Here is a 25,076-nt window from a genome sequence, read left to right as displayed (position 1 = left end):
TCAATGGAACAAAATAGAAAGCCCAGAGATAAATCCACGCACATATGGACACCTTATCTTTGACAAAGGAGGCAAGAATATACAATGGATTAAAGACAATCTCTTTAACAAGTGGTGCTGGGAACTCTGGTCAACCACTTGTAAAAGAATGAAACTAGAACACTTTCTAACACCATACACAAAAATAAACTCAAAATGGATTAAAGATCTCAACGTAAGACCAGAAACTATAAAACTCCTAGAGGAGAACATAGGCAAAACACTCTCTGACATTCATCACAGCAGGATCTTCTATTACCCACCTCCCAGAATATTGGAAATAAAAGCAAAAATAAACAAATGGGACCTAATTAACCTTAAAAGCTTCTGCACATCAAAGGAAACTATTAGCAAGGTGAAAAGACAGCCTTCAGAATGGGAGAAAATAATAGCAAATGAAGCAACTGACAAACAACTAATCTCGAGAATATACAAGCAACTCCTACAGCTCAACTCCAGAAAAATAAATGACCCAATCAAAAAATGGGCCAAAGAACTAAATAGACATTTCTCCAAAGAAGACATACAGATGGCTAACAAACACATGAAAAGATGCTCTACATCACTCATGATCAGAGAAATGCAAATCAAAACCACTATGAGGTACCATTTCACACCAGTCAGAATGGCTGCCATCCAAATGTCTACAAGTAATAAATGCTGGAGAGGGTGTGGAGAAAAGGGAACCCTCTTGCACTGTTGGTGGGAATGCAAACTAGTACAGCCACTATGGAGAAGAGTGTGGAGATTCCTTAAAAAACTGGAAATAGAACTGCCTTATGATCCAGCAATCCCACTGCTGGGCATACACACTGAGGAAACCAGAAGGGAAAGAGACACGTGTACCCCAATGTTCATCGCAGCACTGTTTATAATAGCCAGGACATGGAAGCAACCTAGATGTCCATCAGCAGATGAATGGATAAGAAAGCTGTGGTACATATACATAATGGAGTATTACTCAGCCATTAAAAAGAATACATTTGAATCAGTTCTAATGAGGTGGATGAAACTGGAGCCTATTATACAGAGTGAAGTAAGCCAGAAAGAAAAACACCAATACAGTATACTAACGCATGTATATGGAATTTAGAAAGACGGTAACAATAACCCTGTGTACGAGACAGCAAAAGAGACTCTGATGTATAGAACAGTCTTATGGACTCTGTGAGAGAGGGAGAGGGTGGGAAGATTAGGGAGAATGGCATTGAAACATGTAAAATATCATGTATGAAACGAGTTGACAGTCCAAGTTCAATGCACGATACTGGATGCTTGGGGCTGGTGCACTGGGATGATCCAGAGGGATGGAATGGGGAGGGAGGAGGGGGGAGGGTTCAGGATGGGGAACACATGTATACCTGTGGCGGATTCATTTTGATATTTGGCAAAACTAATACAATTATGTAAAGTTTAAAAATAAAATTAAAAAAAAAAAAAGCAGAGACAAAAAAAAAAGAAGATGCCGTATACATACATAATGGAAGAGCCCTAAAACAGAATGAAATAATGCCATTTGCAGTAACATGGATAGACCTAAAGATTATCATAATAAGTGAACTAAGTGAGAAAGATAAAGACAAATACCATAAAGTATCACTTACATGTGAAATCTAAAATACGACACAAATTAACTTATTTTATGAAACAGAATCAGGCTCACATAGACATAGAAAACAAGCTTACTGTTACCAAAGGGGAAAGGGGATGGAGAAGAAATAAATTACAGGATTAGAAGATACAAACTACTATGTATAAAATAAGTAAACAATAATGTTCTTTTGTGTAGCACAAAGTATATTCAGTATCCTAGAATAACCATAAATGGAAAAGAATATGAAAAAGAATGTGTACATATATGTATAACTAAATCACTGTGCTGTACACCAGAAACTAACACAACATTGTAAATTAACTATACATAAATTTTAAAAAATTCTAATACACAACTTTAAAAAATTGTTCTCCACTATTAATTTTTAAAATAATAATGAACTATAGTTTTATTTTTAATTTTTATTGGAGTATAGTTGCTTTACAATGTTATGTTAGTTTCTATTATACAGCAAAGTAAATCAGCTATACGTGTACATATATCTCCTCTTTTTTGGACTTCCTTCCCATTTGGGTCATCACAGAACACTGAATAGAATTCCCTGAGCTATACAGTAGGTTCTCATTAGTTACCTGTTTTATACACAGTATCAGTAGTATATATATATCAGTATCAATCTCCCAGTTCATCCCATCCCCCCCTTTACCCTTTAGTATCCATACATTCTCTATATCTGCGTCCCTATTTCTGCTTTGTAAATAAGATCATCTATACCAATATTTTGATATTCTGTATATACACTTGATGAGTTTTGCGTAATTTTACTTTTATTGTGGTTTCTACACACACTGAGACAGCCTTTGTCAAGAATTAATAAAAATAGAAATGAGAAGCGTGAAGGATTTTCCTGCTGTGACCAGATCACAGTGAGGCTCACCTAACAGGATTGTGCCACAATAGCTTCCCTGGTGGCTCAGACGGTAAAGCGTTTGCCTGCAATGCGGGAGACCTGGGTTTGATTCCTGGGTCGGGAAGATCCCCTGGAGAAGGCAATGGCAATGCACTCCAGCACTCTTGCCTGGAAAATCCCATGGATGGAGGAGCCTGATAGGTTACAGTCCATGGGGTCGCAAAGAGTTGGACACGACTGAGCGACTTCACTTTCACTTTCATATATGTGTTTAAATATGATATTTGTTTTTCTCTTTCTGACTTACTTCACTCAGTATGACAGTCTCTAGATCCACTCATGTCTCTACAAATGAGCCAATTTTGCTCCCTTTTATGGCTAATATTCCATTGTATATATGTTCCACATCTTCTTTATGCATTCCTCCGTTGATGGACATTAAGGTTAGTTCCACATTCTGGCCATTGTACATAGTATTGCAGTGAACGTTGGGGTGCATGTGTCTTTTTGAATTATGATTTTCCCTGGACATAGCCCAGCAGTGGGATTCTGGGTTACATAGTTCTATTTTTAGCTTTTTAAAGAATCTCCATACTATTCTCCATAGTGACTATACCAATTTACATTCCCACCAACAGTGGGAATGTATGATGTACACCATCTCCAGTATTTATTATTTGTAGATGTTGTGTTGATAGCCATTCTGACTGGTGTGAGGTGATACCTCATTGTAGTTTTGATTTGCATTTCTCTGATAATTAGTGATGTTTGAATATTTTTCATGTGTTTTTTGGCCATCTAGAATAGTTTTATTTTAAAGCCTATAGTCAACTCAATAGAAGTGTTTAAAGTTCATGTTTTTTTCAAATATGGCATCTGTTAAATTTTACCACCGTTGAGGTTTTATCATTACATGCACTGCTATTAAAATGTTGTTTGTAGTTTTCCAATCCTTTTCCATCAAAAAAAATTAACAAATTTGAGTAAAATTGGTGAAAAAGTAATTATGAGGTCAAATTAATTTGCATTATGTTGGTACATGAAACCACATTATGGATACCAAAATTCAGATTAGAGGACAGTTGTCCTCAGTTGATATTACTATAATATGGCATTAAATTATTTACAAAATTAGCTGTTGGCTAGACATTTTGTGATACTTATGAAAGGAGAAATGTGAAATTACCTAATTGTACTTGCTTCTGGTGTAGTAATTTCACTTGAACAGATATTCCTTTAGGCTGCCACACTGCATTTTAATTAGAATCCTTCATTTTTGGACAATGGCTGTGGAATAACTCTGCCAACCTTGAGTTTCTTAATCATCACTTCCTGATAATGAACAAATCAACAAAAGGGAGTAGTTTTAGTTTCCAAGCCTGAATCCAAATGTGACATTACTTCCATGTTTAATTGCAGTCCATTCAGTTTTAAAAGACCATTCTGCAGAATAGCTCGGGCTGAATAGAGGCAATTTCTGAAAACATTCTTTACATACAGTCAACATGTCCCTGAAAACGAATGGCAAAGCATAGGATTATGTGATTGGTATTTTGAAAAGCACTTAATCCATCCATCTTGCCTTTCAATTATTTTTTAAAGGAAAATTACTTTCATAAATATAAACAGATGCACTCTGGAAATATTTAAGATAAAATTATAAAATAGCATTAAAATTATACCTATAATCAAGTCTCAGCCCCTTATGTAACCTTACCATTGATTTGAAGAACTTCCTTTATTACCTGACAAGCTTGTTCATTCTGTACATTTATTTCGATTTTGTTGGGCTTTCAGCCATGCCTGTAATGTTGCTGAGGAGTAAAATATCTTTCATAACCAGAATCATAAATCTTTCTTATAACCATGAGACTATATCTTTATGGCCATAGATCACTTTAGTTACTGTCAAAAAGTGCCATCATATCACATTACAAATTAGAAAACTGAAAGACAGTGCGTGGCTGACAATACCTATTATGTGTGGACAAGAAAAATAATTTTCCTTGCTCATAACCAACATTTCTAATTACAAATACTTTTTAGACACACAGAACCTGGGTATGTGTTTTAGCCAAATTTGGAAAGCCCAACTAGATAAATGCGAGGAAAAATTGATATTTATGAAAGAGTTCTCAAATGGAGAAGGGTGAAAAAAATGAGAATTCGCCCTTTTATTTTATAAGGGATGAGAGGCAAGGATTGCCTTTCTGAATTCAGCCTTCCATACTAAGGTAGGAGCACAGATTCAGCAATGAGATAATTCTTGTTTCTTCTTGGCAAGAACCAATGATTGTCTAGATGTCTAATATATGACCTTTATGGGTATTTTGAATGTGTGGTCAATATTAAGTTCCTCTTCCTAGGAAAAGCAAATAGAAATTTGGATAAATAGAATACATTTGGATAAAATTTGGATAAATGTTTTATTTTGATTAATAAAATGTTTAACTTTTTGGTCGCTTTATATAAACTCTCCTCTGCACTCAACCTTATGTGAAAGTAGTTATACTTTTAAAGTACCTTACTTCCTTAGAATTTATAGTACCTTCTACATCCTAATTTGCCATTCGGAGTGAAAACTGGTTGTCATAAAACCACAGAAAAGAGTGAGCCATGGCTTTTCATATGTGCCCATTTCCCCTAAGATATGTCTGCATGGAACGGTTTTACATAACTGAGGACTTGGAGGGAGGGCAATGGAAAGAGAAGGGGGACTTGGGATGAGTTTTCACGCCCTTTGTCTTTTCACCTTTGAATATGCTTCCCACCTTCCCTGGCTTTGCCCTCTGTTGCAGGGGCACTGACCTGGTAAATTATGTTAGGGAGGCTCCTTTGCAAACGGCTTCCAGCTAGGTTTAGGCAGTGGGAGATACCTGAAAGAGACAGGATGCAAAAGAAAGTGAGAAGCCAGGCCATGCCGTCTCCTCTCCCATACCTTGGTGGCTCCTGGAGCAGCAGCTGCTCCTGCTGCATGGTTCCTGCTTTTCTGGGTGGATCCACTGTGATTCCAGCTTCCTGGGTGGCCCTTGCTCTGGGCTTTGATGCCCCATCTCTTTGCTTTGTCTCTCCAGCACTAGGAGAGGTGGCCACACCCTGAAGCTGCTCACCTCCAGGTCACCTCACCTTTCTCGGCTTGCTCTTTCAGTTCCTCTAGCACCTTTGGTACTAGGACATCTCCTTTTATTTCCCAGGCTGCTGTTACAAATATTAAGTCTGCTTCCCTCTATGTGCTCCCACCTTTACTATCTTTATTGAATCAAAAGGACTTTGCAAACCTAGTAGAGAGAGAGGAAAAGGAAGAGACCCAAATTTGATATGGATACATACCAGTTTTAAGGAAAAAGATAATCAAAGTAAAACTAACACTTAAGCAGCACCACGCACATGCACACACACATGCACACACCACATTAATGGAAAAAAAAAATAGCCACTTAATCTTCTCTGCACAACTGGTCCTTCCTGACCTCTGCTTTCTTTTAATTCAGAAGCTCAGATAGATGGATTCTGAATAGTTCTAGTATTGCCATTTATCCATCTAGTTCCCTCAGTCCATGCATAAGTGAATTCCTCTCTCTGGCTACAAGATAGAAGGAAGATCCAACGTCGATAGTGACTGGCTCTGGTTGTAGTAGGAGGTTAATGAAGCCCGGGGACATGTGCTTGGAGAGCCTGAAATTCCCACTGAGAGTTAATTTTGTTTGCCCATTTCCTAATGGTCTTTGTGGTCATTAGGCTTACTGCTATTTGGCACTTGATGCATTTTCTTCTTACTTTTGGCTTTTGTTTTACAGGGTTTAGAGCTGAAAGCATCTACTTCTTAAAACTACTGAGTGCTTTTCTAATGGTCACAGTATGTGGGAACTGGACACTCTGTAAAGCTTAATGTCATTTAGTGCAAATTATACTTGGTAATTTATAACCAATCTTGCTTTCTTTCTTGATGTTCTTTCTGTGTGTGTGTGTGTACATGTATGTATATGCCGAGAATGAGAATCAAGTCTGGTGTTTTAAATCTGATTTTCATTCTCTATTAAAGGACACATGTTGACCTGAAATTCATAACCTGATATCATTATGATGCAAAATAAGCATTATTTTGATTTTGCATTTTGATTCAAATTAGAAAACCAAGAACTTGTTGTCATCTGGACCCCATGTTTCTATCTCTATGATGACTGTATTTCCCAAACCAAGATCTAGTACATGTGTTATGGTAAAGAACTGCCTTTAAAAATGTTAACTCTTACCTATATAATCATTTATATAAGAGTATAAATATTCAATCATGTTTTATGCACATTTTATAATTTTTAAAAAGAATAACATTTCATAAATAAAAATAAGTCTAGAAAGCCATGGCTCACTCTTTTCTGTGGTTTTATGACAACCAGTTTTCACTCCGAATGGCAAAATAGGATATAGAAGGTACTATGAATTCCAAAGAAGTAAGGTACTTTAAAAGTATAACTATTATCATATAAGGTTGAATGCAGAGGAGAGTTTATATAAAGCGGCCAAAAAGTTAAACATTTTATTAATCAAAATAAAACATTTATCCAAATTTTATCCAAATGTATTCTATTCATCCAATATTTGCTTTGACTTACACTGTGTCTCCTCCTCGTTCCTCCAAGGAATGATTCTATTTCTTGGCCCTGTTTAATCTGTAGATGAATTAGGCAAGAATAGAATGATCAGTGGTTCATTCAGAAAACAGTAAAATTCTTTGCTCATAACACTAGGTTAGTAGGCATTTAAGAATCTAAATTCAAATGCAATGAAACTGGAAGCTGGAGTTGGATTCCATAAAATACCCTCCTTGGTCTGAACTGCACTAATATGCTCCCAAGAGTTAAAAAGAAGAAACCACAGTACATAGTCTTTCCCCCTACCGAGATATAAACCAGCATTTCCTCAAACCAGATTAAAATCAGTCTAGTTAAAATAAGGCAAATGCAATCTACATCTTTTGTGCAAACAAGCTCTTCAGCTGAGTTAAAATTGAAGGAGGCAGTTCCTGGGTAGGACATGAAGGCTGTTGAGAAAGGAGTCAGTGGCCAGGGGGAGCCCCAAGATGTAATAACCCATTTAGGAACAGTGAGAATCTAAATGGAATGTGCCTTGTACGTGCCCTGTGTGGCTTCATCTGGGATATTTGTGTAAGAAAGAGCCAGATCCCAGAGGTCAGAAGAAGGCAAGCGTCAAAAGCCATAGGGAGGTATGAGGAACTTGCTTTCAGGAGTAAAACTTGAAGATGGTTCTCTGTGGTTCCTCAATCCCAGCTAGAAAGAAAAATAGAAACTATACATCAGGAACTTTGACCCTGATAAGTGGTATGACTTCTTAAAACTCTGTCGTTTCTCCAGGTCTGTTCCCTATTAATCTGTTCTTCTGATAATAAATCTTTGAAAGGAAATCCTGCTTCTTTTTTTCTAGGACAATAGGAAAGAGAATTTGGGGAGACTGCATCTAACTTGGTATCCTAGTTTGGGGGTAAAAGAATTCTAAGGATAAAAGAGGAAAGAAATATGGTAAATCCTTGGCAGTTGGGCTTCCCTGATGGCTCAGTTGGTAAAGAATCCACCTGTAATGCGGGAGACCAGGGTTTGATCCCTGGGTTGGAAGATCCTCTGGAGAAGGGAAAGGCTACCCACTCCAGTATTCTGGCCTGGAGAATTCCATGGGCTGTATAATCCATGGGGTCGCAAAAAGTCGGACGCGACCCAGCGTCTTTCACTTTCACTTTCACTTTGGCAGATGAGGAAAGGTGGTAAGAGGGAGGGTTTCCCAGGTGGCGCTAGTGGTAAAGAACCTGCCTGCCAATGCAGGAGATACAAGAGACACGGGTTTGATCCCTGGATCAGCAAGATACCCTGGAGGAGGACTTGGCAACCCACTCCAGTATTCTTGCCTGGAGAATGCCATGGACAGAAGAGCTTGGAGGGCTAGAGTCCATAGGGTGCTTCAGACACGGCTGAAGCAACTTAGCATGCAGGCATGCACACATGCTAAGTTAGAAAGTTACAGACTGGAGACAAGGCAAAGAAAAGAGCCCAGGAGTTGAACTTTGGGAAGCTTGCATTCCCTGTACAGGAGTCTCATCAGTAGCCCCTCAGAGCTCACTTTCCAAGCTCCCTGACTCCACAAATGCAACAATGCCAACACAGTCTATAGAGAAAATGTTTTCTATTAGCAATTTGGTTATTAGGTCATTCAATCATATTTTCTAATCTACCTCCCCTGCCCCATTATAATCCCAGTAAGAGCAGAAACTGCCCCATTCTTTTCCTTTACAACTGTGCTTTCTGTAACTGTGGTGCTCACATATTTTCATAAATATAGAAAGGATACTTCTCATCTACCCTTACAGCTCAACGCCATTTCCAAAAGTAATGGACAAAAGAATGTCCCCAAAGGAATGGAATTCGAGCAAGATTTGGAATAGCAAATGCTTGGTACATTTTGTTAAAAAGGAATTTCTCTCTCATCACTGAAAGTAACTTCCCAAGAGTTGGAGACATTACTCAGGTGGGGGCTTTTCTGGTAGATCAGATGGTAAAGAATCTGCCGGCAATGTGGGAGACCCGAATTTGATCCCTAGGTGGGGAAGATCCCCTGCAGAAGGGAATGGCAACCCACTCCAATATTCTTGCCTGAAGATTTCCATGGACACAGGAGCCTGGCAGGCTGCAGTCCATGGGGTCACAAAGAGTTGGACACAATTGAGCAACTACACTTTCACTTTTCTTTTTGCTCAGATGGAGAATTCCTGCTTGTATTTCTAATTTGCATTGAAGGCTCTAGTCTCTGCTTAAATTTTTTCATATTAGAGTCTTCAGGACAGAGTCATTTTCAAAGAGATGACTTTTTTCTTTGGCACCCCACTCCAGTACTCTTGCCTGGAAAATCCCATGGATGGAGGAACGTAGTATGCTACAGTCCATGGGGTCGCAAAGAGTTGGACACGACTGAGCAACTTCACTTCACTTCACTTCATCCCAACATTAATATTATGAAATTTTTCAAACAGAAATATTGTAAAGTGAATACTCATTTACACACCATCTGGATTATCCATTATTATTTTACTGTGCTTTCTCTGTCACATGCCTGTCTATCTATGTTTCCTTCCATCCATCAATACACCCACTGCTTTATGCATTACAAGATGCAAACATCAAAATATCCCCCCAATACTTCATCCTGTATATCATTAACTAAAATGTAATATTTATTTACAGATTTTAATGTAAAATTTGAACATGATAAGATGTATAAATTTTAGAAAAATCTGATTTTTTAATCTGCTGAGTTTTAACAAATGTATATATGTATGTGATCCTAATTCCTATTAAGATATAGTATCCCATATTATATTAAATTCTGTCCAGCCTTACCATCATCCCAGAGAGTTCCCTCATGCCTTTGCCAATCAACCCCTACCCACCAGTCTCCCCCAGAGTCATTAACTCCTTTTTTTTTTTTTCTAGTTCAGTTCAGTCCCTCAGTCGTGTCTGACTCTGCAGCCCCATGAACCTCAGCACACCAGGCTTCCCTGTCCATCACCAACTCCCAGAGCTTATTCAAAGTCATGTCCATTGAGTCAGTGATGCCATCCAACCATCTCATCCTCTGTCGTCCCCTTCTCCTGCCTTCAATCTTTACCAGCAACAAGGTCTTTTCCAGTGAGGCAGTTCTTTGCATCAGGTGGCCAAAGTATTGGAGTTTCAGCTTCAGCATCAATCCTTCCAAACAATATTCAGGACTGATTTCCTTTAGGATTGACTGGCTGGATCTCCTTGCAGTCCAAGGGACTCTCAAGAGTCTTCTCCAATACCACAGTTCAAAAGCATCAATTCTTTGGTGCTCAGCTTTCTTTATAGTCCAACTCTCACATTCATACATGAGTACTTGGAAAATCATAGCTTTGACTAGACAGACCTTTGTTGGCAAAGTAATGTCTCTGCTTTTTTAATATGCTGTTTAGATTGGTCATAGCTTTTCTTCCAAGGAGCAAGCATCTTTTAATTTCATGGCTGCAGTCACCATCTGCAGTGATTTTGGATCTTTCATAGATAAGAATATTTGTCACGCTTGCCAAAGAATAATGCAAAATCTGGTTTAGTGATGAACCTTTGTGGCTAAACTTTAGGGACATTGGGCTTCGACACAAGAGAAACTTAACATTTCTAAATGACTAATTATTGTAGATAAATGAGGAAAACAATGAAAAAAATCATCCTACTGCTTAAGTCATTCTCACCTCCTGTGCATTCATGTCTAATAGCTTGGATAAAAAATACAGTACCTACTGTCTCTGCTTGATAAATCAGTGATCTCATTTGTCTCATAATGAAGGGTCAAGGAAGCATGTCTTCAGTTTCTTAATATGGTCCCCATGTGATTACAGGTCTCAGAACACAGGACAAAAGAGAACAGGTTTTGATATTACCCATGAGCTCTTTTCAGCTTCGTCCCTCATACTCACTTCTTAGTAATATTTTGGTGCCCTACATAATATTATGTAGAAAAAAATGTAACTACAAGAACAACACCTTGCCAAGGGTTCACCCCTCCTGGATAGAAGTTAAGAACCAAGAAAGGAGCGTTTTCTTCTTCCAGGCTGGGCAGGAAGCTGCTGTTATCCTGTTCTCAGTAATGGTTTCCTAAGAGCTTAAGAGACTGAATTGTACTCCTAAAATGGCAACTGCCTGTAGGAAGCAGCTTTCTGGCCCATTGTTTTGAAAATTAAATGGAAAATTTCTGACCTCTGTGGCATCTTTACACCCATTCTTTTCTCTGGTGTTTTCTCTGATGTTTATTGGTTTTGTTTCTGTTAACAATTATCTTTCTTTATCTTATTGAATCACTTTCTAGTTTCTCTTTATCAAGTCCTTCCACACACACTGCTACCCCCATGTCATCTTTCCCTCACATCATTGCAAGATTTACACCCAACATTGAACTTGCTGCTTCTTCATGTAAATCCCCACCCCTCCCATTCTCTCCATCTCTCCAGTTACCCCCTTCACTTCTTATGCTTTTTGTTTCTCTTTCCTGCTGTTTAATGATTTTTTTCCTGCTGATAAGCTGTGCTCAAAAGACTGAGAGGCCTGAAGCATTTACAGGACTGCTCACGGGGCTCATTGCTCATTGTTCGTGTTCCAGAGCAGATGGAACCAGGACTTCAGGCATCTCACACAGGGCAGCTCCACCATGATGTGTAATTCGTATCACATACCCTCAGCTCTTTGGTTAATGAAACTATGTGTTTCCTATTTTTATTTCCCTTTTGTAAAGTCGGAATTTGATATTCTAGAAAATATTTTTCTTTTGGGAATGGAAAGCAACAGAAAAAGCAGAAGTAAATCCAGTGTTTATTCACTTTACACAGCAAAATCAAATTTTTTTGTTGTGATTAATGCTGGGGGAGTGGAATAATAATGATTACTGACTTTTTTAAAGCATGCTTCTTTGTATCAATAAATGCCATCTTGTGCATTGGCCCATGTGAATCTCATAGCATCCCTAGCCATTATTTTCATGATTCTCACTTTAAGTCAAAAATGTCTGTGGTGGGTATTAGTGAGGGAGTGCCTGAGGACAACTACCTGTAGTTGAAGGAGAAGCTCAGCGGGAGAACACCTTTTTTTTTTTTTTTTTTTGCTAATGCAAAATTTGCCATGTTCTTTTTCCACTGAATTTTCTCCCTGGGATCAGTAATAAGAATATAAAACTTTCTATGAGGCTGGGATCTTTTTTAAATACCCTGCAGTGGTCAGAAAGTTGCTACTACAATAATTTATCAGATACCAATCCATTGTATGCTGAGACTTTTAGCCACATCCACGGCCATCATGAATATACAGGAATTCTGCTCTTGACCCTGAATGTGTGCTCCTAGAAAAATTGTATGTAGATCAAATTATTGCACTTGAAATCATATTGTAAAACACACCAGGGTAATTTGCTCTTTAAAGAAACCCTGTAGTTTATTTTTGTGTAAAGAATTCTTCCATGATGCAAATAATCCATATTTTATTTGTAAATTTAGAACTTTAGGTATGAGTTTACATAAAGTGAAGGACATATCAGTTTTAATGGACTTAAGTAGACGGTGATCTGAGACACACTTTTCTCTACCACCCAGGGGACCCCAGCAAATGTTCAGCAAAACAAAGGGACAAATTAGTCCCTCTGGAACAATAGAACTCTGCCATTATCCTTAATATGAGTTGATATGAGAACAGGAGGTCCTTTCCCCTCTCCCACGGTGCTTTTACCTTTCCCAGTAATTGTTTCCTCAGAGTAAACTTGAGTTTTATATTTGTGAAAAGCACAAGGAATTCTTTTCTAACAAACCACACGAGCATCAGATACCCTTGAACTAAGCATACAAGGGTACACAAGTGCTTTACCTGCATTTCCTGAAACGAGCTTCAAAATGTTACCTCTAGTCTCTGAATGCTCCTTAAGCAGGCTGTGCCTTTTCTAATTTATTACCTTGAAATCAACTCTAAATTCCTTCAATCCTTTGCTCCCATTTTCAGTTTGTGGACAAACAACCACCATGCCCTTGGATTATTTATTCCCTTTCTGTTTTCATCAATTTATACCACATCCCACTTTCATTGAAGAATTTTCCATCTAAATACTAATAAACATTCACCATCCTTGCTGAGAAAGGTATTTATAAAATGCTCACTGCTGAGGAAAGTGTAGGGTAAGGCAACATTTTGTGTTAGGGGTTATCTCATCTCCAGTGTAAGTGAGTGTCCTTCCCAAGGAGCCAACCTCAAGAACGTTAGAGCCACTGTTCTTAGCGAAGGGAGGAACTCCCTGATTATCCACAATTGTATATAGAAACAACTGAGGAAGGAGTAAATGTGTCTCAGCTCTCGGGATCCTTTGGAGCTATGCTGATTCTTATGGGAAAATGGATCAAGACAGAGACCTTAAGTGTCCTGCTATTAGGAGATATTGTTGGCAACATTGAATTGTTTCCCAAGCCATGAGAGTTAAATACTACCTTAGTCCATGGTCAGAGATGACTTCCATGAAGATTTTATAAATTCCCAATTTTCAGTAATTTCACAATTTTGCTCCCAATTCCTCCCCTTCCAAACACAATTACACAGGCAGAGATGTGGAAATAATACAAAATGGAGACAAAATTAATGAACTTGGTCAACAAATGTTGTCCTTTTTACCTTTTTTCTTAGCAGGTCCCTCACCCTATCTTGTTCTGTGACCTTAGCCTATCCCTTGCTATTATAGCTAGACCATGGCCAAAATCTTTTGCTCCCCGTGCCACACCTCTAAAATTCAAAAACTTGATGAAATGTTTAGGAAAAGACATTGTTCACCTTTTCCATGAATACCTTTATTTGGGGGGGTGTGATTTGTAACTGGTTAGAGACCAGTGAGAAACCTTTAGATATGTTTGTTTTAATAAAAAGATTATAACTCAGTTAGTTTGGAAGGAAAAGGAAAAGGTACTGCATCACACAGATACAATTCTTAAGATAATGTCAGCTCTCCAGCAGCAAGTTAGAACCAGGGATTGTGCAAAGCTTAAAGGTCTTCAGTTTATTGTGTAAATTCCTTTAATATTAAACTTCTATATGAGTGATATTAATCCTCAAATTACCTCTCCACATTTCTCAATATAGGAACTTGGGGGCTGCCAAAATGTTGTATTAGGAGAATGGAGTTATAAGTTACTTTTTTTCTTTATATTTCTCTATTTTTTTCAATTTCTACAAGTAGGTAGCATATGTAGCTATATAATTATATGCAATTATATCTACATTTATATGTAAATATTTATTATACTTATATTTATAAATAAATATAGATAGCATGTTCTATGTACTTATTTTTGAAAAAAGTAAAAATTGTGAAAGGAAAACGTGTTTTTTTTATTGCATATCAAAATCTAAATTTCCTCCTCATTGTATCTCATCATATACACGTCTCTTTAGGTATCACTATTGGATTTTTGCCTTCTGCCTGCTGCATCTCTACCCCTCCTTCATATATAACTTTTATTCCTATCTCCTTTAAGCCACCCATATTCTGCAGCTGAATCTCAAAATTCACTGTCTCCAACCAATCTTCCTTCATCAGTCTCATTCCAATATTCACTTTGCCAAACTTCTGTACTCTGCACTCACATATACTAGCCCATATGTTGCTTTTTTGATATAAAGACTTCACTAAAGTATAATGAACGGGCTTTCCTGGTGGCTCTGATGGTGAAGAATATGCCTGCAGTGTGGGGGACCCGGATTCGATCCCTGGGTTGAGAAGATCCCCTGGAGAAGGAAATGGTAACCCACCCCAGTATTCTTACCTGGAGAATTCCTTGGACAGAGAAGCCTAGAGAGCGTTCGTCCATGGAGTCACAAAGAGTCAGACACACAAAGAGTCGGACATGACTGAGCGACTAATACACACATAATGCACAAATAGACAAGCACATAAATCCTAAGTGCACAGCTGGACAAAATTTCACAAAGCGAAACTCAGGTCAAGGAACAAAGCACTGTCAGCCAGCCGGAAGCTCTCATCATGGTCCATTCCCCTGACTTCCCTCCCACCCCCACCAGGAGGAATCACTCTTTTGAATTGAAATTCAAATAATCACCACAGATTATTTTCCCCTGTACAGTGTGTACTCTTTTATGTAGGGCTTCTTTCACCCAACGTTATAATTTTAAGATGAATTCTTGTTGTTCCATATGGCAGTACTTTGTTCATTTTTGTTGCTCTATAGTATTCATTGAACAATGATTCCTAGTCATTTGAAGTTTGATGGACATCTGGTTTACTTCAGTTTGGAGCTCCTGTGAATAGTACTGACATGAGTGCTCTTATGCATGTGTTGTGGAGAACAAAAGAACTTTTAAGTATATCTAGGAGTTGAATTGCCAGATCATGTAAGTACATGTGCTCAGCTTTAGTAGATAATTTCAAATAATTTTCCAAACATGCTATGTTGCTTTTTATATTCTCTCAAGCTGCAGTTCCCTGCTGGTCAGCCAGGATTAGGCAGTCAGTGTTGACAACCAGCCTGGGGGACAACCACGTCACACCTGACTCCCGTGTGCAGCCTGTGGAGGTGCCGCCTGCTTGTGTCTCTGTGAGTGCACGTGTGAGTGTATCTTCAGGGTATATACCCCCCCACACACACACACATCTAAGGGCCAGCATAGCCCTGCTCATGAGAAGGCACCTCTTTTTTGTCCATGGGATATACTCCTGAAAGTGAAAGTGTTAGTCGCTCAGCCATGTCTGACTCTCTGCGATCCCATGGATGCAGCCCGCCAGGCTCCTCTGTCCATGGGATTTTCCAGGCAAGGATACTGGAGTGGTTTGCCATTTCCTCCTCCAGGGGATCTTCCCGACCCAGGGAGTGAACCTGGGTCTCCTGCACAGCAGGCAGATTCTCTACCAACTGAACTACCAGGGAAGGCTAACCCGCCATAAATTTCTTGAGAGAAAGAATCTTATACTATTGAAGTTTTTAGAATTTCTCCTCAACTCATCACCCCACTTTCCACCTCCCTTGAAGAACGCAGTTTAGATGTTAATAATGTTATATTAACACCTGACTGTGGACTCGTACTTTAAGAAGAGACAACAATTATGGATACAGATAGGCTGTATTGGTTAAATGTCTTACACTAGGGGACCTCTTCATCCTTACCTGGGCTCATAAGTTCTATTGACACCAATAGTTGTTCAGTGTTTTTCTGGAGAACACAAGCCTCTATATTTTACAGAAAGTGAAAGTCGCTGTCATGTCCAACTCTTTGTGACCCCATGGACTATACAGTCTATGGAGTTCTCCAGGCCAGAATACTGGAGTCGTGTCCGACTCTGTGTGACCCCATGGACGACAGCCCACCAGGCTCCCCCGTCCCTGGGATTCTCCAGGCAAGAATACTGCAGTGGGTTGCCATTTCCTTCTCCAATGCACGAAAGTGAGACGTGAAAGTAAAGTCGCTCAGTCATGTCTGACTCTTAGCGACCCCATGGACTTCAGCCCACCAGGCTCCACCATCCATGGGATTTTCCAGGCAAGAGTACTGGAGTGGGGTGCCACTGCCTTCTCCGACTGGAGTGGGTAGCCTTTCCCTTCTCCATGGGATCTTCCCCACCCTGGGATAGGACCCAGGTCTCCCAGATTGCAGGTGGATTCTTTATCTGCTGAGACACAAGGGAAGGCCTGCATCCTCCTTAAAAATGCATTTTTTTCTTTCCTTCACTTTAGGCTTTAAACAAGTGGAACAGAAAGTCCTGTTTGATGAAATGATACCATATTATGTGGTTACAGTAAGTGCATGTAATGTACATTTATATTCCCAACATACTTCACATGCCTCATATAATGAGCATCTCAGTATTAAAATTCTCACTGGTAAAATTCACAGTGGGGTAACCACTTCCCTTATATCTATATATCAGGGCAAGCATGATTGAGAGGCTTTTGCTTTCTATTCTGCTTGAAGTAATTCTTATTTACCAAATAAATAGAAAGATTCTCCACAAAGTAATAGATTTTCTAGAGATTACATAATATTTAAGGGAATAAACTAATTTGCCATTCTAATATTTTGCTTCCCAGAAGAACATATTGGAATGTGGAATTTATTCAAGGCAGAGAAAGGGCAGCCTTACACACTTGGGATTGCGCTGGATGTTTGTGCTTGACTCTGGGCAGCTCCTTAACCTGTCTGTATCTCAGATTCCTCCCAGGGCACAGATGGGGGTGTTATTCAGCCTACTCTTTCTCACAAAGTGTTGGATGAATTACAAACAATGTTGTAATGAACATTCTTAGGTACATTTATTCATATAATAAGTATTTATTGAGAACTTAACCATGGACCATGTATGTACTAGGTCCTAGGGAAACTGTAAAGAATAAAAACAACCAAAATGCCTGCCTTTGTGAACTTACATTCCATAAGTAAGTAAATAAATTAAATGTGTGTTATGTGCTCAGCCATTCAGTCATGTCTGACTCTTTGCAATCCCATGGACTGTATGTAGCCTGCCAGGCTCCTCTGTCCATGGGATTCTCCAGGCAAGAACACTGGAGTGGGTTGTCATTTCCTACTCCAGGGGAATCTTCCTCATGAGGGTTCAAACCCGTGTCTCCTGTGTCTCCTGCATTGGAGGATTCTTTACCACTTGAGCCACCTGAGAAGCCCCAAAATAAATTAAATGTACATTATGTTAATGATAAATGCTAAGGTAAAAATATATATATATATTAGGATGGAAAAGGAGGTAGAGAATAGAGGAGCGAGAAAGACCTCCATGAGATGTTGACATTCAAGTAAGTACTGGAAGGAAATGAAGAAGGACCCATGGCGATACCTTGAGGAAGAGCAGTTCAGGCAGACAAAGCAGCAGGAGCTAAGGCCCTGAGCTAGGAATGTGCCCAGTGCGTTCTAGGAACAAGGAGGCCAGCACAGCGGAAGTGGACAGAGTAAAAGGAAGAACAGGAGAAAATGGAATCAGAGAGGGCCATGTGACCACGAGCACAGGTGTGAGGGTTTCTCCAGGGTATATAACCCTGGAGTGGTATTACTGGGATATAGATATGACCAGTATCCACGGCATCTGCAGTTTTCCTAGATACTGTCAAATTGTTCCTAAGCACACAATTTTACACTTTCATAAGCTTTTATTTGAATTCCTGCTCTGCATCTTTCTAATTCTTATTTTTAGCCTTTTAAATTTTTGGTCATTTGACGAATATGAAACGCTACCTATTGTCATTTCAGTAGGAGTTTCCTTAACTGCTAATGAGTGTGATGATCTTTCCATCTGCTTATTGGTCATTCCAGATTTCTCCTTTTTTATACTTTTATGTATTTATTGGCTATGCTGGGTCCTTGTTGCTGCACAGGCTTTTCTCTGTGAAAAGAGAGCGGAGGCTACTCTCTAGTTGCAGCGTGCAGGCTTCTCATTGCGGTGGCTTCTCTTGTCGTGGAGCACGGGCTCTAGTGTGTGGGCTTCAGAAGCCGCAGCACTTGGGCTCAGTGTTGCGGCTCCCTGGCTCTAGAGCACCCGCTCAAGAATTGCGGTGGACAGGCTTAGTTACTCCACAGCATGTGGGGTCTTCCCGGACCAGGGGTCAAACCTGTGTCTCCTACATTGGCAGATGGATTCTTTATCACTGAGCCTCCAGGGAAGCCACAGATTTCTCCTTTTGTAAAGTTTGTTCACATTTTAATTTTCTATTATGTTGTTTGCTTTTTCCTATCAACATGAAACTTTTTTATATGTTCTGAGTAGTCATTCTTGTCAGGTAGATATACTGCTTCTCTATTCTCCATGCCTGTGACTTCTCTGTGTTTGTTCTGATGGTGTGTGTTAATGCATAGAAGTGTTAAATTTTAATGTATTCAAATTTGCCAGTCTTTTCATTTATGGTTTATGTTTTTGTCTTCTTTAAGGATTTCTTTCCTACACACAAGATATTTGTTACCTCCATAGTTTCTCCTAATGATCTAAAATTTTAGTTTTTACATAAGAGAACTGTGTCTCCCTGGAATGGTTTGAGATAAAGATTTATTTTTCTTTTGCCATGTGACTCACCAAGTCTCAGTCCCACTTTCCTCTTTAGATGAAGTGGCAGCTTTATAATTTATTAAGTTTCCATATATTTGTGAGTACCTTCCTGGATTTTTCAACCTTTCCATTGGTCAAAATTTTCTTTCTCTATAACAGTACCATATTATCTTAATTGCTACAACTTTTTAAGAAATCTTGGGCAAGTGAACAGTTTTCCCCACCTTTGTCAAAATTGTCTTGGATATCATCGATACTTTGCTCTCTCAAGAAAATTTTAAATTATTTTGTCATGTTCTACAAATTATTCTGTCATTTTGTCAGGAAAGTCTCGGGATTTTTATTGGAATTGCATTGAATTTAAGGGCATTGATATCTTTATGATATTGAGTCTCTTTATTATAAATGTGGCATATCTTTTCATTTACTTAGGTTTTTTTTTATTTTATTCATTAAAATTTTGTAGTTTTCACAGTATACTTAATGTACATATTTTGTTGGTTTTATTCTTAGGAGCCATTTTTGCTGATGATTGTAAATAGCACTTCTTTCTATATTTTTGTATTTTGTCATTGTTGGTTCCTGGTGGATAAGGAGTGTAATTTTGTTACATGATCTGATATCCAGTAAGCCTATTGAACTCCCTTATTAATCCTAGTAATTTTACTATAGGTACTCTTGGGTTTTCTATGTACAAAATCATATTTCCTGAGAATAAGAACAATTTTATTTCTTCCTCTGTAACTCTTATTGATTTTATTTCTTTACCTCATTCTAATCCTTCGACTCGGTATAATTTTGAAGGAGAGGTGATGGTATTTTTGTTCCATTCTTAATTTTAAAAGAATGAGTCTAACATTTCACTACTATGTACTTACTATGGAGGCATTTTATTGATGCCTTTCATAAGCTTAATGAAACTCCTTTCTATTCTTAGTTCACTAAGAATCTTTATCATGAATAGATGCTGAATTTTATCACATGCCTCTTCAGCTTTTATTGAGATGATCATATAATTTTTTAAATTGGGGTATAGTTACTTTACAATGTTGTATTAGTTTCTGCTGTACAATGAAGTGAATCAACTATATGTATATATATATATATAGCCCATATCCCTTTTGGACCTCCCTCCCACCCCACCCCATCCCACTGCTCTAGGTCATCATAGAACACTGAACTGAACTTCCTGTGCTACACAGAAGCTTCCCACTAGCTAGCTGTTTTATCCGTGATAGTGTATATGTGCTAATTCCAGTCTCCCAGTTTATCCTACCCCCTTTCCCCCTCCATGTCCACGTGATTTTACTTCCTAAATTTGATAAGGTAAATTTTACTGGTGAATTTTTTCATTGTCATAATGTTCTTTCTAATTGATTAATGGAATTGATTTGTTAATATATTAGGTCAATTTTCTTTTTAATATCCCATGCTGTTTGAGGGGAAAAAATGTATTTTTTAATTGGTGGGGACAAGTCTATGTATGTGTATGTGTGTCTGAAATATCAAGGCTATTAACCATACTGTTAAGTTTTTCTATATTCTTTCCAAATTTTTATCTGCTTCATCTATCAATTACTGAGAGTAATATATTCAGATCTCCCTCAACAATTACGGATTTGTCATTTTTTTCTTGTAAATATGTAAATTTCATCTATGAATATTTTATTAGGCATATACAAGTTAGAAATGTTATGTCTTTTTAGTGGAATGAGCCCTTATGTGTGATTCTCTTTAGCTATAAGATTTTTTGCCTTAAAAACTATTTTATCTAATATTAATTTAGCAGCAAAAGTTCCTTTGGGATTAGAATTTACACTGTGTATTCTCTTGCATCTTTTTCCATTCAGCATCCCAGTGTCCCAGGGTGTTAGATGCCTCCCTCAGACCTTTGGAGGATTTCTTATAAACTAATCTAACTCTCCACTAGCAAGTTTAGACTACATAGATCCATTGTAGTTATCATTAAATTCAAGTTCTACCATATTACTTTGTGTTAGTTTTCCTGAAATTCTCTGTATTTTTGCTCCCTTCTCTCCTTATTATTTAGATCGAATTTTCTTAATTCTATTTTTTCTTCTTTCCTCATAATGTTCACTTTAAGAGTCCAAATTATTCAATAATTTTATACTTATCCTAACAATAATAAATTTTGACCATCCTCTTTCCTCAGTATTTTCTTGATTTTTAATATTTGCCCCCACTTTTCTGCACCAAAAGCTAATCATTAATATCATTTTGTTATTGTTTTATACAGTCAGTGTTTACATATATTTAACTTTATGTTTTCCAATTACCATATTCATTAGTCCTTCCTATACCTCTGTTTGTTCTTCTGGGCTCAATTTCATTTTTCAGAGGGCTCATTCTTTGAAAGTTCATTTAGTGATTGCCTCTGAGATTTTTTGTTTTCTTTTTCTTGAATGATAGGTTGATAGATATTTTCTCTTAGCATTCCAAGCTGTCCTCTGGCTCCTGTGTCTACTATAGAAAATTCTGCTATCACTGTAATGCTATGCTTTTGAAATAATTCATCTTTTCTCCCTGCTGCTTTTATCTTTTCTTTTGTCTTTTATTTCTGCAGTTGCATTTTTGCACTTTAATGTGTCTACATGTGGATTCATCATTATTTATCTGCTTGGGATTTGCTGCATTTCATAACTTTGAGTGTCCAATTTGTTTATCAGTTATATAAAACTGTCGGTATCTTTTTGAATGTCAGTTGGCCCCCATTTTTTCTACTTTCTCCATCTGGCACTCCAGGTAGAGATTTTGTTTCCTCCTTTTCCTTATAGACAAAATTTTTTAGTCTACCTTTCACTGAAGTGTGATCCTTCCATGATCCTGGCTTTTTGGAAGGATCTCAATTTCAGCTCCTAATTTTGGGTGGGCCCAAGGCTTTCTTCACTTTCACTTATCACTTTCATGCATTGGAGAAGGAAATGGCAACCCACTCCAGTGTTCTTGCCTGGAGAATCCCAGGGACGGGGGAGCCTAGTGGGCTGTCGTCCATGGGGTCGCACAGAGTCGGACACGACTGAAGCGACTTAGCAGCAGCAGCAGCAGCAAGGCTTTGCCTCCTTTTTCTTACCTACCCCCACCTTCTGCATGGTATGGTATGCCTGCATGCTCAGTCACGTCTGATTCTTTGTGACCCTATGGACCGTGGCCCCCCAGGCTTCTCTGGTCATGAGATCATCCTGGCAAGAATACTGTAGTAGGTTGTTATTTTCTCCTACAGGGGATTCTTCCAACCCAAGGATCAAACCTGCATCTGCTGCATCTCCTGCATTGGCAGGTGGATTCTTCATCACTGAGCCACCTGGGCAGCCCTACTCTCTGCATATATTTGTTGAATTACATGCTCTCATTGACAAACATTGGCAGATACCCTGAGAACAGCCTCATCTAACCACTGCCATTTTGCATATTTTTGCCCCTGAGATTTTTCCCTAAGAAGATGTTTCTTGCATTTAATACAGCATGTCTATGTGCTTTGTAGCTGAATTACATATACAATATACATATACAATCTAGATTATGATATCACTGAAAACGAAGCTCTAGCCTTTTTAATTCAGAGAAGGTGATGACACCCCACTCCAGTACTCTTGCCTGGAAAATCCCATGGACGGAGGAGCCTGGTAGGCTGCAGTCCACGGGGTCACCAAGAGTCGGACACGACTGAGCGGCTTCACTTTCACTTTTCACTTTCATGCATTGGAGAAGGAATTGGCAACCCACTCCAGTGTTCTTGCCTGGAGAATCCCAGGGACAGGGGAGCCTTAGTGGTTACCCTCTGCTCCCTCTCTTGCCCTCTTGCTGAAGTTCACTCTAAGTGTTGAATGCCATTCATTTTGTCAAATAATTCCACTAACATTTCTGAGCACCCAAATTTATTATGCATAATTTGCTGAGGAGTCACCCATCTCAAAGTCTGAGTATCATAAAATTCCAGAGAAAAGATGTTTCTTACTCTAAGGAACTTAGAAAGAGTATAGCTACCTAAGCCCTCACATTGCTGACAATTACTTTCCTGGATATGAATGAACAGTAGAATTGGAATGCAGCAGCTGTACCACAGATTTCTCTTGGACTACCTATCCACATCTTTATGGAAAAGAATCAGGTGATTTGTCCTTGAATTCTCTCTCAGGACTGCTGGTCTGTTCTGCAGAAGGTACCACTTTTTGAATAGACTCATTCACTGTCCTACCTTGAAGGTAGCTAGAAGGGAGACAAGATCTCATCCCTTTGCAGGTAATTATTGTATTAGCTATTCTTCACTGGGAAGGACCAGATAAACAGCAGATTTCTCCACAGAAAATCCTGGATTGTCCCAACAACAGTTAAAATTTTGGTAAAAGTTCACTAGTACGTACTGATCATTTGAGAAAGAAGTGTTTAAAACAAAATATTTAAGCAACTTTTCATATGGAATAGAAAGTGGAAAAAAAAAGTTTTACCCAATATCTAGAGCAGTGCTCCTCAGTATTTAATGAGCATATGAATCACAAAGGGTTCTTGTTAAAATGAACCTGCTACTTCCGGAGGTGAGTGGGGGAGGGGAAGCATTGAGATCCCACCCAACAAATTCACAAGTGATACAGATGCTGTAAGTGAACCTCACTTGAAGAGACACAGACCTAAATGACTGAAGCATATGGGTTATAATCGAATCATCTAGATCTGGGCTATTTATATTTAATACAGCAGCCACCAGCCACAAGTGACACCTGAGCACTTGAAAATGGCCAACCTAAGTTGAGATGTACTGTAACTATAAAATATACACTGAGTTTTGATGACGATAAGAAAGAAAGATATGAATTAATTTTTAAATTTTGGTTTCATGTTGAAATAATACTTTGAACATATTGAGCTAACTAAAATACATTACTAAAATTAATTTCATTTACTTTGTTTGATGTGACCATTAGAAAATTTTAAATTCAACATGTGACTCATATTTGTGGCTTACATTGTTTCTATATTCATTTCCTACTGCTGCTATAACAAATTATCACAAATGTAGTGGCTTAAAACAAAACAAATTTGCTAGTTTTCAGTTCTGAAGGTCAGAACTCCTAAAATCAAGGGGTAAGCAGGGATCTAAGAAATACTTTGTTTCCTTGCCATTTCCAGCTTTTGAAGGTCTCTCACATGACACCCCACTCCAGTACTCTTGCCTGGAAAATCCCATGGACAGAAGAGCCTGGTAGGCTGCAGTCCAAGGGGTCGCAAAGAGTTGGATACGACTGAGCAACTTCACTTTCACTTTTCACTTTCATGCATTGGAGAAGGAAATGGCAACCCACTCCAGTGTTCTTGCCTGGAGAATCCCAGGGACGGGGGAGCCTGATGGGCTGCCGTCCATTGGGTCGCACAGTTGGACACGACTAAAGCGACTTAGCAGCAGCAGCAGCACATTCCTTGGCTTGTGGTCCCTGCCTCCATCTCCTAAATCAACAGCACAGTATCTTTTTTTTTTTTTTTTGTCTTTCATCCTTTTATTCTTCCCCAGAAATTTGACTTATAGGACAAAATACCAGATGAAAAAATCTCATCAAAACAAAAATAAAGACCAGAATTTAAAAAGCAAAAATGCACCCTCAACTTCACCACCATGACTTAAATATTTTTTCTGCTACTTGATTTCTTGTTTATATATGTAAATACATTAATAGAAGTGAAATTATAGGATAGACACATTATGGTCTTTCATCTACCATCTGTTTGTTTCCAGCTGCATTTCAGATGCACAGAGTTGGATTGATATAATCAGTCATCTACGGCTGCCTTAGGGAACATCACCTTCACCAGTTAATCCATGAGGGATCCTTACGAAGTTTAGGTTCTTGGTTAGTTCCCTTCCTTTCAGATCTTTGTGCTTTGCTCCAGCATAGACACCCAGGCTTGTACATTTAAGGTGTTTCCTTCCAATATAGATTCTCTGCCTTTATTGATAGCACAGCA

This window comes from Bubalus kerabau, chromosome 2 (assembly GCF_029407905.1).
Source record: "Bubalus kerabau isolate K-KA32 ecotype Philippines breed swamp buffalo chromosome 2, PCC_UOA_SB_1v2, whole genome shotgun sequence".
Lineage (NCBI taxonomy): Eukaryota > Metazoa > Chordata > Mammalia > Artiodactyla > Bovidae > Bubalus > Bubalus kerabau.
The sequence above is the reverse complement of the archived record's forward strand: the minus strand, read 5'-3'. Positions refer to the sequence as shown.